Raw genomic sequence first — 10,430 nt, forward strand, 5'->3', positions numbered from 1 at the left:
GGCAGGAACTCACCAGCTCAGTGGCACAGGTTGCTTTCTGTCTGAGCCAGTGCTCTGAGCACTTAGGGAGCAAATTTTGCAGCCAGTCCCACAACACCTAAAGGAAGCTCCACTCTCAGGTGCTCTAACATGGCCAGGATCAGAGGATTAGAGGATCAGAGGTGAGGAGGTGAGGAGGACACAACATCTGTCCCAACAAGGGGAGTAACTGGGACCAGCAGGATATAGGCACGTAGGAACTCCACCAGCCTAGTGGTAAGGGTTTCTTCTGGTCTGTCTGTGTCAGTGCCCTGAGCAGACCTTGGGTGCAAATTTTGCAGCCAGTAGTCCCATTACACCCTGAGGAAGGTCCACTCCCAGGAGCTCTAAAGGTCCCAGGATCTCAGGATCCCAGAATCATAGGATCACAGAGACAGCTTGACCCTGAGGAGTTCTGACATAACCAGGACCACAGGCAGGAATGACGGCCCAGTCAGATTTGTCTAGGGCAGGTAGCACTAAAAATAACCAAATGGCAGAAGGCAAGAGTAAGAAAATAAACAACACAAACCAAGGTTATTTGGTATTATCAGAACCCAATTCTCCCACTATAGCAAGCCTTGGACACACTGTTACACTGGAAAAGCAAGATTCAGATATAAAATCACTTCTCATGATGATGATACAGGACTTTAAGAAGGACATAAATAACGCCCTCAAAGGAATACAGGAGAACACAGGTAAACAGCTAGAAGCCCTTAAAGAGGAAACACAAAAATCCCTTAAAGGACTACAGGAAACCACAATCAAACAGGTGAAGGAAATGAACAAAACCATCCAGGATCTAAAAATGTAAATAGAAACAATAAAGAAATCACAAAGGGAGATAACTCTGGAGTTAGAAAACCTAGGAAAAAGATCAAGAGTACAACGGAATACAAGAGATAGAACTGAGAATCTCACTGGGCAGAAGATACCACAGAAAACATTGACACAACAGTCAAAGAAAATGCAAAATGCAAAAAGCTCCTAACCCAAAATATCCAGGAAATCCAGGACACAATGAGAAGACCAAATGTAAGGGTAATGGGTATAGAAGAGAGTGAGGATTCCCAACTTAAAGGGCCAATAAATATCTTCAACAAAATTATAGAAGAAAACTTCTCTAAACTAAAGAAAGAGATGCCCATGAACATACAAGAAACTTACAGAAATCCAAATAGACTGGACCAGAAAAGAAATTCCTCCCATCACATAATCAAAACACCAAATGCATTAAACAAAGAAAGAATTTTAAAAGCAGTAAGGGAAAAAGGTCAAGTAACATATAGAGGCAGGCCTATCAGAATTACACCAGACTTCTCACCAGAGACTATGATCTCAGCAGCAGCTTTTTGCTCCACAGGTGGGCAGCCTCAGTTCCGGGCCTGCCATGGCATTCTTTTGCTTTTGGCAGAGCAGCATTCTTTCAGGAGGGAGACCACAATCGGTCCTAAATGGCAGGAGAGGCCCTTGATCCTGTGAAGGCTCTATGCTCCAGTGTAGGGGAATGCCTGGGCCAGGAAGTGGGAGAGAGGAATTGGTGAGCAGGGGAAGGGAGGAGGCAATAGGGGATTTTTCAGAGGGGAAACCAGGAAAGGGGAGAACATTTGAAATGTAAATAAAGAAAATATCTAATAAAAAAAGAAGAGACAAAAGAAATAATAAAGAAATTTAAACATTTATTTGGTGTGTTGCATCTGTTGCTTACTACTGAGATAGCTACTTTAATTTTCAAAGGTGTATAAGTTGATTCTCTTGTGTGCCAGCTGTTTTAATGAAAATCAGCTGTGAAAATGGAAAATCAAGGTCAATTACCATTTAACTCATATGTAGACTAAGCAAATTTTATATTATGGCTGGTAACAAATGTACTGTATTATATTAATTATATTATATTATATTATATTATACTGTATTATATTATATGGCATGAAGGATGATACACCTCTGTCTAGCAACATAAAGCATTTCCCCAGGCTCTGATCTTTACAATTATATTCAGACTTGAGGAAGGAGATAGACCAATAGGAACATTCTCATTTTACCAGGTGCTTAATTAAGTTTGTGTCTCATCACCCTATTTTCTTTGTATTTCAAAGAAATTAGGACAGAGAATGTTAAACAGCCACTTGGGTCTCTCAAAAAATTTGCTAGGTTTAACTTACTTTAATCATATGGAAGCTCCATGTTTCATGTCTTAAGAAATAATCTCCATCTTGTCTCCATGAGAGCTGTATCATGTACATTCACATCAGCACTGTACTTGGTCTCTCCTTCTTTCATCTCCACCAAATGCGACCTCTGCCTTTCTGATAAAGGAAGTAGACCTAGCAGAAGCAATATCTAGATGTGGATTTAGCAGGCTTCCATGATGATCATAGCTATTTCATCTTTTTTCACATGCCTGCTGTATACTTATCAGTCTTATGTTGAGAAGTTGCTATTCAAACCATCTATTTATCATTTATGTATTTATCTACTTACTTACTTAATAACTTATTTGTTATTTATTATAGCATGTTGTTTTAGTGTCTACTATAATTTGAATATTATCCTCTTATAAGATATTACAGTTTATATATTTTCTTAAATCCTCTAAGTCTTTCACATTTGTCTTTGATTTTGTTTCTTGTGCTTTTAGTGACACAATGAAGGGACAACTCATTTTTAACACCCAAATCACAAAGCTGATTTTCTTCTAAGATGTTTAGTGTCAGATCTCACAGTTAAGTCTTCCATTCATTTGAATTGATATTTGTTTATGATATATGGTTCTATTACTGTCTTTGTGTAGGCGTCTATTTTCCCAGCACTATTTATTGAAGGAACTTTCCCATTTTTTTTTGTTCCTAGTACCTCTACAAAGCTAACTGACTGAAATTCATAGACTTGTTCACAGGCTTTTTAGTTTGTCTTTTATTAGAAAGTCCTAGCTGAGAACTCAGAATAATAGAAAGAAATTATCATTCCTCCCCTAACATTACACTTTGTGTTGGCTTTATGTAAGAAAATTAATTGAGATATATGTTAATATAGCTACTTTAATGCATATTTATTTCAACAGGGGGAATATTTTTAGAACACTTGGAAGGGAAGAAGAATTAGATAAAAAATGTAAACTGTTGGCTACCAACATTGAAAGAGGAATAGAAATTAGTAAAAGAGGGAAAATAGTCTGTGAGGGAAGGATATGCCTAGCAGGGGCTTGTAATCAAGCAACTCTCTTTAGATCTGAGCTCTATGGTGTCACTGGCACTTTTAATTGCCTTTTTACATTAATAGCTTTAAAAATATTCATGCTGAAACCTCTCATCTCTTGCCATTGTTGGGAGTTAAAGTAGCTGTTTGTTCTAAAACTAAATTGGGAGAATTTGAAGCTACTCATGAGCTAGAAATAGCCAAATCATTGACATGATCTGGTTTAGGGTAGTTTACTAGAGATGCATTCATTTTTAGCTCTTGGCATCATAGGCTATTTGATATACAGGCTTGATTTGTATACTCAATTTGTTAACAAAGTCAAAACATTTTTCTCTTATGTAGAAATATTGTCCTAAATCCAGTGTGCAAAATCAATTTGAAGTGTAGGTAAAGATATCATCAAACAATAAGGTTTAAACAATGTTGGCAGCCATTGGTGAGTTCTTGTCCCTACTGTTTAGAAATTCTCCTTTCTTTATGAATTATTTTTTGCCAGTGAGCTTTATTTCACCATGAGTCATTGATAACTTTTCTTTTTCACCATCTATGATAGCCTGTCTCCCCATCTGCAGTACATGCTACTTTAGTGCAGGATTCCTGGGTCATAGTCTTTTAAATGGTTCTCTAACCTCGAAGTTTACTCTTTGTAACTATTCAATTTACAATGATTAACTTTTGGCCACTCTCACACTTAGGTCAGATAAAGAAAGAGTGTATTTGTAGCCAAGTGGCAGGGCAATTTTCTTAGTGGCATTTAAGAATATAAAAGGCATTTTTTTCTTGGCTTATAGGAATTCTAAGAAATGGACCATGAAAATCGTGATGGCTTGTATCAGTTATATGGCCCATGTATGTGACAAAAATTAATGACTTTAAAAATCAGGCACATAATTGTTTGGAGTATCCAAGGCCATTCAATCCATTTGAATTTTCTTTACAAACTCACTGAATTATCCATTTTGTTTTGTCTGTGTGTGGACAGAACTGCGGTTTCTATTGATGAAACTATATTTCATGCTCCTTTCCTGAAAAAGCTGTAGTTTGGTGATTCGAAAAGCATAATGAGGTATTGATTGTCTGTTCAGCATGCTTTGAAAGTGCTACTCAAATTGTGGAAGACAGTGTTGATAATGAGAGAGAGAAAGACAGGTGAATTTCTAATGAATACAGTAGATGAGTTCCTGTCAACTTGATGATTTAAACTGGATGCTTTGAGTCAGAGAAATGAATTATTTAATTGCAGATGACAAACATGAGCTCATTTTGCTCACTTGGAATTTAGAATTGGAAGAGAATTATACATATCTCAGGAAGCACAAAAGTTAAAAACTATCTTAGAGATGAATTGTTGTGACCTACTATTTTTCAAGCCAATTTTTAGCTGTTCAAACTGGAAGAAAGAGAAAAAATCTTAGAGGAGGCATAGGGCTCTGGGGAGAGGAAATGAAAGAATGGCTCCTTTCACATGTTTCCTAAATATTCCCTGGTGGCTCTTAATGAGCTGTATCACCATATCTTGGCATGGCTTCCTCTATAAATTAGCAAGATGGAGGGAATTTGAATGAAGATACTATGGAAGTAGGCATACTGCAAACCAGTCCCCATATGGCATTTGGCTAGATGCTGAATTTATGGATGAATGTCTGGTCTCTTGAGAGAGTTATCCAACTCCACAAAGAACTTTTTAGAGTCACTGGTCCAAATAGTATACTAAGCAGGTAAACCAATGTTGGCCTGCACATCTAATTAAGCCTCTACATTCCTCTCTTCCTCGTTATCTCAATGTCCTTTCATTAAGAAAACTCAGTCATTGATTATGTGTCCAGATGTAAATGAATTTGGTGTTTCCCAGGAGCACTGTGTGCTTCTAGTACAGAACAGGTTAGAAACAGGAAGGATGCGATGGTGGGCCATAAGAAGAAATGGTCCTGAGGCAAAACAGTAGAGGCTAACAGGTCACAAGCAGGAATTTCCTTCCAGCCTGTGCGTATTGGGAGGCCTCTGGAGTCATGGAAATTCTTGGAAAGAAAGTGGCAGCCATCACTTTTGGGTGGCTCTGGAATTTCTTACCTTGAAAAGTCATCTGGCTTTTCTCACCTCCAAGAGTCTTCCTCACATTTAAATTTCACTCTGTCTGTTGGTTTCAGGCAGACCCCTTTCAGGCAGTGGATCTTGTACCAAAGGTGCATTTTGCCTCCTCTTTGGGGACATTTTGGTTGTCACACTAGATAGAAGGGAGATGGCATTGGCCTTTAGCAAATAGAAGTCAAGAATGCTAACAGCCCCCACAGTTAAGATTGATCTAGCCTCAATGTCAAGGGTGGAGAAGCTGAGAAATGCTGGAAGGAGACCAGTTTTTATGCACAGATAGCACTAACAGGACATTAGCAATGACTTAATGGCTACTAAATGAAGGATAAGAACACAGGTAAGAAGAGGTAAAAATGTGACAGGATAATGGAATGCTCTTGACAGGTGTGTAGTGTTACGCAGCATTGATGTCTGGGTTGTGTGGTTCAGTGCCACTTTGGCCAACTTCTCAGATCTGATCTGCATCCAATGGAATGTTTACATAAACTGTAAAGTTAAAATAAATACAAATGATGGTGGTAGTTCTTTTTAAAATACATTTCTTTTTTCCATCGCCAGATAATTATCATTTCCTCAACATCTACTTTGCCGTGGCACCATGTTCAGTATGTTAAAAAATCTGCTCACATTTGTATTCTATTTAGAGAAGCATGCAATGGCGTTCACCCATAGAAAGGCAAGTTCATTATTCCAGAAAGAGCATACTCTCATTTACTTTTTAAAAAAAATTCACTATAGAAGAGAAAGATGTGTGGGATAGAAAAGTTTCTAGTGTCTTTTTTTTCTTCTTATTAGATATTTTCTTTATTTACATTTCAAATGATATCTCCTCTCCTGGTTACCCCTCCAAAAAATATCAAAAACAAAACCAAAAAACAAACCTGTTTCCTACCCCATTCCCCTGCTCACCAACCCACCCTCTCCCATTTCCTGGCCCTGGCATTCCCCTACACTGGGGCATAAGCCTTCACAGAATCAAGGGCCTCTCCTCCCATTGATGACCGACTAGGTCATCCTCTGCTATACATATGCTGCTGGAGCCATGAGTCCCACCATGTATGCTCTTTGGTTGGCAGTTTAGTCCCTGGGAGCTCCGAGGGTACTAGTTAGTTCATATTGTTGTTCATCCTAAGGGGCTGCAAACCCTTCAGCTCCTTGGGTCCTTTCTCTAGCTCCTTCATTGGGTACCCTATGCTCAGTCCAATGGATGGCTATGAGCCTCTACTTCTGTATTAGTTGGGTACTGTCAGAGCCTCTCAGGAGACAGCTATATCAGGCTCCTGTCAACCAGCACTTGCTGACATCCACAATAGTGTCTGGGTTTGGTGACTGAATATGAGAAGGATTCCCAGGTAGAACAGTTTCTGGATTGTCCTTCCTTTAGTCTCTGCTCCATAGTTTGTCTCTGCAACTCCTTAGATGGGTATTTTGTTCCCCCTTCTAAGAAGGAATGACATATCTACACTTTGGTCTTCCTTCTTACTTGCCTCACGCACATAAAATATTAACAACCTTAAGGGCTTTAAAGGCATAGGCATATCACAGCTTGAAGAGCATTCTTATTCACCTGCTTTCACAGTCTAAAAGAAGAAATTTACTGCATGTTAGGGAGTGGTCAAGTGTGTCCTAGCATGCTAAGGACCCTGGGTTCCTCTCTCAGTACTGTAATAAACTGAAAGTTAGATAAAGTGGGAGGTTGACATTTATGATTACAATATTCTCATCTTACCTAAGAGTCAAGATCTTGTTCCCTTCCATGGTCAGTTGGAGTTGACAGAATTGGCTTTGCTGAACATTTATCACCGAGAGCTCAAAAGACTAGAAAAATTACATGCTAAACTTCTATTTATAACTCACTTAAGACTTGACAACTTTATATGTGTACATGACACATTTTGGTCACACTCATCCCTCTGATTGTCCAACCTTTCTGATTGTCCTCCCACTCCTTCCTCCCTCCCCTCCTATCAGGTCCCCAACCTGCTTTCATAACTTTTTGGTTTTTATTTTTTGTCATCTACCATGTTTAACTAGGATGGTTGAGTTGGGCATGTGTGCAGTGCTCTCTGGAGCACAAATAACTCTCCAGCGGCTGTATCACTGAAGAAAAGTGACTTCCTCTCGTCTAGCAGCCTCAACTGCTGTAATATATACACATGTTTTAAACTGTATTCTTAGGTCTGTTTTCTTAATGGGATGAGTTACATATCCACACAATAATATAAACAGTCTGTAGCTGTGAATAAATTAAGACACACTATAGTTTGTTGTGATATCTAAAATTGTTTCTGTTTTCTTGATTTTTTCCCCCCTGAGGTTAGGATTGGAATTTTAGGGCCATGCACAACACAGAGACAGATCCATACCTGTTAACTCTAAATAGAAGAAACTCGATCCAGTAATCCTAGACACTACAGTTGACCTTGGGAGCCTCAGACAAATATGTGCAATTAATCACAGAAAGAAGGGCAAAGCAAAAGGCATGGAAGGGTGAGCATCCCTATTGCTTTTACTCAATGTGGTGGTCTCTGATAGGAAAGAGTTGTCTTGAAACCTCATCCATCAGAACCTCATGCCTGATTCTAGTGAATAATATCCTTTTCTCTCCAGATTTTAGAGCCAGTGGAGAGATGGGCCAGAGAAGATGGACAGATGGGGATTAAAGAAAAGTTGGCATTACGATGCACAAAACTGATGAGAAAACAGCTTTAAATGTGGGCCAAATAGGCTTAGTAACACTTCGTCTGAACTAGAAAGCCTTGAATCAGCTGTGCTGGGGCTAGCCAGATAAGCACAAGTGAGCATGCTCCTTCTGTCATCTGGTCAGAGTGTTTGATCTGTGTATGATGATGGAGCTTCTGAAGATGAACTCAGTGTTGCTCTACTCTGTTTCTCAACCTTACCAACTGAGTATTCCCTTTTTCTAATGGGAACAGTAAGCTATGGGCAGAGAACAGTTTGCTCTAGTAATTGTCCCTCTAGGGTGGTGGATGATTATTCTCTATTATTTTTAGAACAGAAGGAGTTACAAATGAATTCTTTACCCCCAAATTTAAGAGATTCTCACCATTAAAATATAGTCCTGAATGCCTTATTTTAAAATACAAATACAAACAAGAGCTTGTTAAGTCTGCATAGAACAAAATAAGCATTGACGAAAGGAGTGACCCAGAGACTGCACACAGCACAGTGGGTCCTTATTGCCACCATATCTTATGGCCAACTGATGAGTCAGATACATTTAAGTAGAACATGGAGGAGCCAGGTGAGAAGTGCTTCAGTGTGGAATTATGGGAGTGAAAATCAGAGAAGCTTGTGAAATCGGCGTGTATGATGATAGTGTAAAGGTGTGTGTGGCTTCTGCTCTCTGCTTTTACTTCTTCTGTATCTATAAGGCCCTATGGTCTTAAATGCTTTGGGGTTGTTCCCTTTTACAGCTAGCAGAAGTAGTTACTTTTGAGAAAGATCTGAAAGCCTAGATTTGAGAGAGACATGACATTTACAAGTAACAGCAGCAGCAGCATCGAGGATCTCATTTTCAGGGTCACCTAATGTATCAACCAGTTGGATCACTTTAGATTTTTATCTGATATTCTGGGGTAGCTATTAATAGTCCTTGCATTTATTCTCAATTGTGTATTGTTTGAATAACTTATCTTCTGTCTGTATTTTTGATTTAAGGTCTGGTTCTTTTTAAAAAAGAAGAATAGATTTACTGTTACACATATAATTAGTTCTACAGATGTCTACACCAAGCCAATTGCTTTCAAGGAGGATCAACTGATCATAGTAATGAAGTAGTTTTCAATAGGTGTTCTGTAACTATAGAAGACTCCCTAGGGCACATACAGGGTTAAATGGCAGAGGCTCAATATAGTTTGAAGACATTAATGAATGAACGAATGAAGTTGGAATGACAAATATGATTATCTGGTATCCACATATCAGCTACACACAAATTCCTGGCATCACCTCATACTGAGGTGCTCTTGATATAATATCTGACATCCTGACAGCTACATAGAATTTTCTACTCTCTTGCCTTTTTGAGGTAGATAATGATACTTGGAATTATGCTGGCATTTCAAAAAAAATTGAAAAACATTCCTTCAACTCTTGATTTATTCTTTCTTTAATGCTGTATTAGAATATTCTAATTCCAGCTGTTATTATGTTGCCAATTATTATAAATATTACTTCCCATTCTATTTTTAAATGAGGTAAAGCTGGCAACCAAGTGAAAATCATTGATATGAAAACAAACACCTGTAGAGCATTGGCTATGACCCTACATAATATGTTGTTAGACTCTGCTTTCTATAGCCTAATAAATTAATATTTGTCAAAGTGAAGAGAGCGCAGATATGGCAACATAGATAGCCTTTATCTGATCCTTGCTTTCAGGGAATAGGCCTAGCGCCACAGAAGACTCTGGGCACACTTATTCTGGCCGAGATAGTCACCTAATATGTACTGCTTATTAAAATAAAAATGTAGATGTGATCCAGCTGATAAATGGCCATGGCTCTGATGTCCTATGGAGAAAGAGGAACATTACGTCATTGCTGGTGGGATTGCAAACTGGTACAACCATTCTGGAAATCAGTTTGGCGGTTCCTCCGGAAATTGCACATAGTTCTACCAGAGGACCCAGCTATACAACTCCTGGGCATATACCCAAAAGATGCTCCAACATGTAATAAGGAAGCATGCTCCACCATGTTCATAGCAGCCTTATTTATAATAGCCAGAAACTGGAAACAATCCAGATGTCCCTCAACAGAGGAGTGGATACAGAAATTGTGGTACATCTGCACAATGGAGTACTATTCAGCTAATAAAACAATGAATTTAGGAAATTCTTAGGGAAATGGATGGATCTGGAGAATATCACCCTGAGTGAGGTAACCCAATCACAAAAGAACACACATGGTATGCACTCTCTGATAAGTGGTTATTAGCCCAGAAGTTTGGAATACAGGAAGAACAACCCACAAACCAAAAGAAACTCAAGAAGAAGGAAGACAAAAAAGTGGACATTTCATTCCATCTTAAAAGGGGGAACCAAATACCCACGGAAGGAGTTGAAGAGATTAACTATGGAGCAGAGACTGAAG

The sequence above is a fragment of the Mastomys coucha genome, unplaced genomic scaffold (assembly GCF_008632895.1).
Source record: "Mastomys coucha isolate ucsf_1 unplaced genomic scaffold, UCSF_Mcou_1 pScaffold8, whole genome shotgun sequence".
NCBI lineage: Eukaryota > Metazoa > Chordata > Mammalia > Rodentia > Muridae > Mastomys > Mastomys coucha.